The sequence below is a fragment of the Prionailurus viverrinus genome, chromosome D4 (genome assembly GCF_022837055.1).
Source record: "Prionailurus viverrinus isolate Anna chromosome D4, UM_Priviv_1.0, whole genome shotgun sequence".
NCBI lineage: Eukaryota > Metazoa > Chordata > Mammalia > Carnivora > Felidae > Prionailurus > Prionailurus viverrinus.
Genome location: NC_062573.1, coordinates 9,400,815 through 9,411,320, shown reverse-complemented (window position 1 = coordinate 9,411,320; position 10,506 = coordinate 9,400,815).

Below are 10,506 nucleotides of genomic sequence, written 5' to 3'. Positions count from 1 at the left end.
ACATTTTCTCCAAGTTATGTAAGAGAAAGCCTTCTGTTTGTGTTCAAAGGGCAAGCTTGAGGAAAAGCTCAAGACACTGCCTGCATCCTAAGTGGCCCAAGTGATGGAGGGAATGGGCCCTGTTCCAAATTGATTAGTTCTGCTACCTTCTCATTATTGTTCCGCCTGAAGTTTGGCATGCAAGCAAGGTCATTCCATGCATGGGTCTGCGTGACTTAACTGATTCCGCTACAAACTCCCTCCCCTGCCCACCTCCCACCCCCACCACGGCATGCCACCTGCACTAGAGAAAATTAAAAATCAGCGCATACATTTTACATGAGTTCCCGAGACCAGTGAGAAATTAATGTTATGTTGTCTTTTGATAAAGATACAGCTGTTTTTTTTAAGATGTTCATTCAATTCAGTAATAGGAAACCTTACTCAGATTCCTCCATGGAGCCTATACCTCAAAATGAGAAGAAAAAATGCATATGGACTCAGAAGAATATGTTTGAGCACATTTTCTTTTTGCAGTACACCTTACAAAGAAATTTCGGGGTTACATATTAGGTTGCTGCCCTCCCCAAACTGACGGGTGCCTTGTTAATTTTCTGTCCTCAATTTTCCTTCCTCTGAGTTTACTCCCTTGGCCTGGAATGATGCCTTCTCATATTCTCATGTTCAAATACTTCCAGTCCTTCCTAGTTGAACACAAATGATTCCATTTCCATGAAGCCATCTCATATCCTCAAATCAAGATATGATTTCTCTTGTGTCAGATCTTCCGTAATGCTTAGAAATGTTCTCATCTCCTCTGCTCCCATATGTGAGAATAATTACAGCCGTATTTCAGGGTTGATTTAAAACTTACAGGCAACATATAAGAAACAAATAATACTCAGTAAATAGTACTGGTTTTGTTATAGTTACTACTGACAAAGAAATAGTGTCAAAGTCCTCTGAGCAGAATTCAAAACCTTTACAGTCAATTTCCAGCCTTGGTTTGTAGTTTTATCCCATCACTTTCTCTAGGGCCCCTCTTTTTCCACCCCTTCAAATTCTTTATTCTATTAACTAAACTCCTCAGTGTTGTATGAACATTATGCATTTTCATCACTAAGGACCTCCAAGGTTCGTTTCGCTTTGTTTCCTTCCACACTAAAGCTTACCCAAGATCTCATGACTTACAAAGCACACAGACAATAAACAGCTGAGGCAGAATTTCGATCCAGTTTCCCATACTCATAAACAACGGTTCATCCAGGCTTCTAAAAGGTGCCAAGTAGTTGTTAAGAAGTGATTTGTTTGGTTATGTGCATAAGGTTTGAATTTAGATGGATTTGGGTTTGAATGTTAGCTGCCTGTCTGTACAATTGCAAACAAGTTCCTTCAGGTGTCTTAGCATAAGCAGCAATCTTTGTAAAAGGAAAATAGGGGCGCCTGGGTGGTGCAGTCGGTTAAGCGTCCGACTTCAGCCAGGTCACGATCTCGCGGTCCGTGACTTCGAGCCCCGGGTCGGGCTCTGGGCTGATGGCTCAGAGCCTGGAGCCTGTTTCCGATTCTGTGTCTCCCTCTCTCTCTGCCCCTCCCCCATTCATGCTCTGTCTCTCTCTGTCCCAAAAAATAAATAAACATTGAAAACAAAATTAAAAAAAAAAAAGGAAAATAACGTGTGTGTGTGTGCATATATGTATAAGCTTAAAGTTATTATTATACCTTATGTTCAAAATATTCATAAATTATATTCATAATTATAAGCTCATATTCAAGTTAATTTGTGATTAATCTATATATAATATATGTAACATACACACATATATATGTAATTTGATCAACATTATGACTTTAAGATGTATGTGTGTATATTATATGATGTTCACAGAGAGTGTGTATGTTATAGTATCTATATATATAGTGCATAGTATATATACATAGCAGCACGTGTGTGTGTGTGTGTGTGTGTGTGTGTATAAATGTTCCAAGAAGATCTACCTTTATTCTGATGCAAGAATGAAATAGATCCAGAAGTCAGCAGGTTTAAAATAAAATATTACATTTATTACTTTTAAACTTTTTGACCAGTGTGGTTTAGATTAATGTGAGGCTAAACGGACTTCTTAAAGTTCATTGCTAAACCCCGCCCCCGCCCCCACCCTCCTCAGGACCTGGAATCTCATCAAGAGGGCAAGTGAGGATCTTAGACAAGTAGAAAGCGATCCCCTACAGCATCACTGGGTGGAGAAGGAAGGAAGGGAGCAAGATTTAGGTATTTACTAACTTGTGATAAATCATGTCTAAATAATTGAAAATGGAGACTGAGGTTTGATGCCCAACAGTTAATGACTCACTTATCCTTCACAAGAGTCTCAGAATAAAAGTTCTTGCAGGAAGCCAGGAGTGTTACTGGAGTAGAGATGGCTCTGCACAGGAAGAAGTGGGAGTTCAGAAATACAGCCTCTTTCTTAAAATCTAACAAGATGCTGATGCTCAGTAAGTGACTGATTGTAAGTGGTACTTATTATTATCAGTTAATAGTTGCTATTGTTAAGTTTTGAATGATCAACACTGAAATGTTATTGATGATACTAAATATATCTTATAATGCCTACATATTTTTTTTTACATAAAGGCAGAAATGAATCTTTCCATGAAAACTATGCAGGTAAGGCTTCTTTTTAACAACGTAGCTTTCCCACCCCTGTGGAAGGTCCAGCACCACCAAATTTTGCTGACCTGGCTTCTTAAGTTTTAATTCAACAAAAAGCCTGCTTGGACAGATGCATCCACAAGTCTGAGACCATGCAACATTCAATCTGTCTAACAGAAATGTTTTTTCATATTTGCACTTTCTATGGGAACTGGATTTGTATCTTTCTGTCTCTGTGGAGCCCAAATATAAGGGGATGTCCGGAAGGGACCCAGATCTGGAAGGGATAAGAGGTGAGATGGTGACTGGGGGAACATGGAAGCTGGAGTGTTGGTATTTGTTTCATCAAATAAAAAGGAGTACACAGCATCCCCTTTGTGAACTATCACGGCTGGTTTCTACTTAAAAGCAATATGAATTTAGCAGACAGTTTTGATGGCCCACTGAGATTGTTAAATGGGGTAATTAACGTCTATAAGGGCATGAATTACCTCTGTGCATGTATACATTTTGATCAAGAGATAAATATTTTGGGGGGTGGAGTTCAATTAAGATAGTGTATGTTGGGTGACTTCAATGAGATAGCCGTTGTTCTAAAGACTTGGAATACATATTCATTCTCTCTCTCTCTCTCTCTCTCTCTCTCTCTCTCTCTCCTCCACCACCAAGCCTTCACATATAATGTACTTTCTCACTAAAATTATATTCCTTGTCTTCTCCACCTGATGCCTTCCTACTTCAGACAAAATTCTTCTTTGAATATACTTCATAAGGGAAGCTTCCCTGATCTCTAAACTGAGCACTGGTTTCTTGGTATTTGCTTCCATCCACTCAGTAGAGTATCACTTAATACCCAGTTTACAGGCTTTAAAGCCAGATTCCTATAGTCTAAGTTTTCACTGTACCACTTCTAGTATTGTGACCTTGTCCAAGTTAATCCGGCTGTCCCATCTGTAAGTCAGAAATAATACTAATACCTACCCTTGGGTTAAGTATTAGGTATTTGAAGATTAAATGAGGAAATTTATTTAATAGGCTGAAACCAAGGCTGACACTGAATGCACATTAGCCAATTTTATTCTTTTCAACCAGTTTTGTTTTCAAGCTAAATAAGGAGAGTAAGAGACTATGAAAAGCTAGCATTTCAAACCCAGAGGTTGGATTTTTATCTAGTAAAAAATGGAGAACTGTTGAAGGTTTTCAAGAGAGGAGAAACAGGGTCAGATATGAATTTTAGAAAGAAAAACAAAAGAAATATAGGATGATGGGCAAGTAGAGGAAGAACTCTTTAAAATATGCTCAGTATAGCCAAGTGATTCATATTTAAGCAATCACATTTAATCACCATTCCCCAAAACTAAAAGCACATTTAATTCAACACACATTTATGGGAAACAAAAACAAAAACAAAAACAAAAACCAACATTTATGGAATGTTCACTGAGCATGAGCACTATTCTAAAGACTGAGAATCCAAAGCGGCAGTTTGCATACTGTGGAATAATCCGAGTTTAGTGTTTAAGAGCATCAGATTTGCAACTAAATAGACCTAGGTTCATCATCAAGGGCTATGCGTTCTCATTTCAAGGAGGTTCCTAAGTTACCTAAACCTCAGTTTCTTCAATATTAACAAGATTAATTAGAAAGATTAAATGAGATACAGTATTTAAATCAGCTAAAAATGCTTAGGATGTGGTATGTGTTCAGTGCTAGTTTTTACTATTACTGTTATTATGGTTGATATTAGTCTGAGCAGTGCTAAATGGCACCTTTCTTCAACACCAAACTGTTCACAGTCTGAATAGAGAAGACAAATACGTAGGCATGTAAATTGTATTCTATTTGAGGTGCCATGCTATTAAAAATGGCAAATCGTTGTTGAGTGTATATCATTTGTCAGGTATTGTTCCGAGTGTTCTACATGTATAATCGTATTTAATTCTTACAAAAACCCTATAAGGCAGATAATGTAATGCTAAGTGGTATACAGATGAAGAAATGCAGGAGCTCAAGTTAATAATGTGTCTAAGGCTACACAGATAGCGACTAGTGGAGAGGTATGTGAGCCGAAGTTGTCTAACAGCTGCCATGCTTTAAACCACTAGTTTACTGTGCTTCCCTGATAAATGAGGATGTGATAATTTTGAAATTGGAGGGTTTTAAGAGGACACGACATCTGTGCTGGGCGCTGACAGCTGAGCTCCTCACTTTGTTTCCAGAAAAGCTTCAACTTAAGCTATTCCAGATAGAAGTGTGTCCTCAAACTTTACTCAGAGGTAGAAAGCCTCTTTGAACAATCCTTCCATATTATAGCAACTAGCCACCTATGCTGCATAATCCTATTGTATACTCCCTATTTATATGGGAATTAGGTCTAGAATAAGTGGATATCATCCCTTACCAGTAGTTTAAGGATAAATTCTAACTGTCTGTGCAAGTAAAGTTATCCCCAGAAGATTGCTGATTCTAGAAATAATTTTCTGCTGACTCATAAATGGAGGTAGTGGAATAATTTGAAGGCTGATATTAATCTCTCTTTCCATCTACCTGTAGAATTTCCCTTGTTGCTCTACCAGGTCAATAAACAGCAATGATGGCAACGTTACTTTGATTGAAAGCAATGATGATTGTTAAGATAAGCATAGCAGTTGACACAAGTAGTAGCTCATAAATATCTTAAAGATATTTAAAGAGATAGAAGCTCCATGAGGAATATGTAATTGATCAAACCACCTTAAAGATGAGGACACTGAGGCATGAGATGATTTAATATTATTCAAAATCACACAACTACAAATGTCACAATCGTAGTCATGGGCAGAAAAACCATTACTCAGATCAGTGATGTGGTTATAGATCTGTCTCAGCATCCTCATGTTAGACTGTGTTTTGTGACAAGATGCACAATTTAGAACAAATCTCACTGCATCCTGAGCCCGAAGTTTGAGGTAGGAGAAGAGAAAAGATCTCTAGCTAGTGGCCAAATCCCACAGTCTCACCTGAACAGAGAGCCTGTACATCCCAACAGAGGAGAAAGTATGTTCAAAGTTTTTTTCAGTAGTCACTGTGTCCTCAAGGACACATTCTACATTCTGTAGAAAAATGCACTTCCATCAGCAGGTCCCAGAGTTTGCCACAGTCCAGCCTGGCCGAAGTATTCCACAGGTGAGGCAGTATCTCCCATTTTAGGAAGCTAAAGTGTAGCTGTGTTTCTTATCAGTTAGGACCAGTTGTGCACAGCTGGTTCCCTCTTCATTAACCTGAACAATCACAGTTAATATTTACCAACCACATACATTAAGAGCATAATTCTTTACATTTATAGGCATGAAGACTTCTACTAACTTAGTAAACAGTCTGGTGACCAATTAAATTGAGCGTTCTTGACTGGTACATTGAGCCAAAGGAGGGGATGGAGGAGAACTGAATATTCTTCATTAATATATGGTGTTGAGGCCATTAGGGCTGGTTATTAGATATTTCTTCTGATTCTTGTTCTGACAGTCACATCTTAGTGTTGTGATTCTTCAGTTCCATGAAGTTGGACATGGTCATGGGATGTGAACAGAAGCATTCTCTATTCCCCTCTGGGTCGAACATTTTACAAGGTAGGCCCTCCTTTATTATGGCTACTTTCCATATCCACAGTGACAATAGAAGCCTGTGTTTAGGTGGTATCTGTAACTATCTGGGTCCTTAGAGACAGCAATGTGTAGAGAGCCCTTGCCAATCCACACTGGACTTGTGTTAAGGTATTCAGATTAAAGGGTCATTGTCGTCATCACCATCATCCTCCTCGTGTGGTATGGTACATGATGTAGATGCTTTGGCAACATTTGGCTAGTTACTACAAGAAAAGGATGAGTTCAGAAAATCACTGGCTAAGTAGAAGAAAGTAGAGATGGTCCAGAAGTTTAGTAATTTGTAGGATTAAGAGAGGAAACTGTTGTTCAATCCCGTCTTCACAAAAGGTATCATTGAGAAAGTCATTGAATATAACAAACACTGAAGAAAACTTAGACTTGCAGCAAGAGTCAGATGAAAGGAATAGCCTTCACAACCACCGTTAAAATCTCTTGAGTCCATTAAGGTGTTTCAGAGGAAAGGTACAATTAAGTTTGATATCCAGTAAGTGCATTCAGTTGCAAAAAAAAAAAAGTGGCTCAGGGGGGGTAAAGAGAGAGAGAGAGGGAGAGAGAGAGAGAGAGAGAGAGAGAGAGAGAGAATCTTGGCTTGCCCATGAAACCCTTGTAAAGTTGTTGCAGTTAAAGTGGCAGTGGAGGGGGAGGATGCAGTCAAACAATGATATGTCAAATCTAAGAAATATATCTAGAAAATAACAATGAGAGTGGTATTAGCATATAGAAATGACTGGATTCAAAGAGATATGAAGCCTACTAGTATTTTAAGTGAGTAGTACTGCAAGTAAATCACAGTCTATGACTGTTTGAGATTTAAAATAATACTACAATTCTCAAACTCCTAAGCAACAAAGAGACTGAGAAAGATGCTCAACCACTGAATACTGTATATTCTCCGACGTCCACTTTTTTGGTGTGGCCAAGGAGGTTAATGGAAATGGAAGAATCCCATTTCTATTAACAGGAAATGGACCGTGATTGCATCATGGGCCACAGAAAACAAAGGAATAGAGGCCCCAGCCAGGGAACAGAAGGGGACACTAATCTGGGAACCTTTGTCACTCCCAGGGGAAATCTTATCACATCTCTCCAGTAGGATTTCAGAATTGCCATAGACCATCAATTTTGTCTCCTCCATTTATAATCACAAATGTTTATTTTGGTAATCCTATGCATGTTATTTTGTTGTATACTGGCTTATAAAATGTTTTTTCAATTGAGTTTTTTTAGTTCAGATCTCTAACCAACAGGAACAACCTCTAGACTTGATGAAGGGACAGCAGGGAACCATTCAGGGGTCTAGACTTCAAGTTGATTAGTGACTGGATGAGTTGCCTTGAGTTCCTTTTTTTTTTTTTTTAATGTTTGTTTTTCAGGGAGAGAGAAAGCACACAAGCAGGGGAGGGTCAAAGAGAGAGAGAGGGAAACACAGAATATGAAGCAGGCTCCAGGCTCTGAGCTGTCAGCACAGAGCCCAATGTGGGGGCTTGAATTCACCAACTGTGAGATCATGAGCTGAGCCGAAGTCAGACACTTAACCAACTGAGACACTCAGGCGCCCCTCATTACCTTGAGTTTTTGAATTGAACTCTTAAGTTCTCTTTCCTGGTCATGTGGGAATAGAGATGTTTTACAAGCAGGAAGAAGACATTATATATTTATTCCCTTAGAAAAACAGACTGTAGTATTATTAAGTCTGATAAAAAAGATTCCAAATTTTCTCCCTTCTTGGCACGTAGGAAAATTGTACTTCTCTACCTCTTTGAGTTAGACATTGTTACATAACTGTATTTGAACCCCCAAAATGTAAACAGATATACCATGTGTCATTTTGAGGTGAAAGTATTTAATTATCAGGGCAGTGTCAGAGACTGCAGTATTTGGTAATCCTGAAAGTATATGTAGGGAAGTGTCCTCCACCAGCCAGGGTCCCTAATTGACTATAATGACAGAGCACCCTGCTGACCTGCATGGACATGTAGTGTGAGAAAGAAATAAACCTCTGTTATTTTCAGCCTTTGAAACACAGGAGTTGTGTATTGCTCAGTATAACATATCTATCCTGGTTTGATCACAGGCATGAATGCATGCTATCTAACTCTATGCATGCCTATCCTACAACTGTAGAATGCCTTCTCTTTAAGGTATAAGGTAGGGTTCATCTGGCTGATCAGTATGATGTATCATCTGAACCTGAACTCTGGACTGGCAGCCATTCCAGATGGTGATGGGGATGAGCCATTCCCATCACAAAGACGAAGATTGTGATACTTGTCTCCTTCCTTGTCAGTATGGGCAACTGGTACTGCCCTTCCTTTTGAGGGATTTACATTTAATAAAGAAAAAGCCAGAGACCAAAAATTTAGCAGAATTTCATCCTATCTGGCTCCTCCATGTCCCCTCTAGTTGATGAAGTGCACTCAAATTCACATAAGTACTTCTTTGTTTCCTCATCCATGAAGTGAATGAGAACAGACCCAACTATCCCTTCGTGGTGCTAATCCAAGTACCAGACACAGATACAAACTTATTCATAAAGCCTAGATCTGTTGGATGAAGGTACATATATCCTCATACTCATTGACGTGTACCCCAAATTTCATCTACCGCTCTAAGATTGCTTGAAGGAAGTTAGCTCCTTCTCACAAAAGAAGATGTTATGTGACTACACCCAATAAGAAGAATAACTTCATCAAACAAGCTAAGACCATGTTTTGGTTTTAGCCTTAATGTAAAGCTTCTTCAGTGGCATGTCTTATTTTTTGTATCCCACTTAGTCAAGTAAAGATAATGCACATTGTGGGTGGTTGTTGTTTAATAATTCAGCTTATTGGTATGAAGGACCACTATGTAGTTGGTGTTGTGCTGGGGATACACAGGGAAGGCCTCTTTAGGAGAGTGACATTTAAGTGAGAGTTTATGAGTGAGGAACTTAACCAAGTGGGAGAAGAGCATTCCAAGAAAAGAGAATAGCCTGTGCAAAGCCTCTGATGTGTGAAAGTTCAACTCGTTTGGGAGTTTGAAATAAAGCCAATGGGGATGATGTGGCAGGAACAAGTGTGAGAGCAGTTGGGGTGAAGTCACAGGCAGGGGTCTGTTTATCCCCCACACTGTAAATGTTGCACAAAACTTTTAAATTGCGTTAGAGGACAATGGAGAGACATTCAGGAGTTATTGACGATCTTATATTGCCCAAGTTCCATTCTTTTAAAAATCACCGAATCTTAGAAATTAAAAGGCTGTTCTTTGTGCTCCATCATGCCTGTTATGCAAGAATCTTTTCTATAGCAGATTGGAATTCCCAGAAATCTGTCTGTTTTCCAACTCTACTGAGGGTCTTCTGCATGTCAGACACTCTGCAAAAGAGCTACAGGTAGAGATATGCCCGTTAGATTACAACAGTCAGGTAGTGTACAATGAGAGCAAAAACATTTAAAAAGGAAAGGAAAAAGAATAATCCCTGTATTCTGTACACTCCTTAAACAATAATGCTGCTTTCTTTAAGTGGGAGAAAGCAAAATTCAAATTCTAAGATTAACAAGTTAAAAACATGTGTTTAATAAATAATCCATGGGAGTCAAAGGGATAAATACATTGAGCTCCTTAGAGAATGATAGAAATTGGATAGATGGCAAAATAAAAGGAATAGACCTCATGATTCTACTGACAAAATTCCTTTAAAAAGCCAAAGTGGAGCAAAATAGAAAACCAAAAGCTTGCTGCAGTTGCAGAATTTTAAGAGATTTATTTAACATTCTCCGGGCATAGTTCTAAAATATTCATGTGAGTTGGACATAATTATGTCATTTTATTGTCCACTGTGTGTCAATGAAATGTCATTTTTTCACTGCAGCTTATATCACTTCTCTGACAATTGGGAAATGCAAATGATTACAAACAGAGAAGTCTATGTGGTAGAGAATTTGTTTTATGAATCTTCTACTGAAACTTTTAAATCTGAATGCTGTACTCAGTGAATGATTGAAAAGCAAATGGGCACATTTCTCTATACAAAACACAGAGTGGTCCCTTTATAGCAGTCACATTTAAAGGAACATTGAACTAATGATTAAAGGGGTCAGGAAGTATCCTAGTGAAGATTGAGGAGCAAGGAAATCGCTATTTCCAATCTAGAAATGGCTATTGTTCTGTGTTGTTTCGGAAGACTCCATTAGTGTCAATGAGCAGAAGTTGCAAAGAAGCAGATTCTGTTCCAATTCAAGGAAACATCCTGTG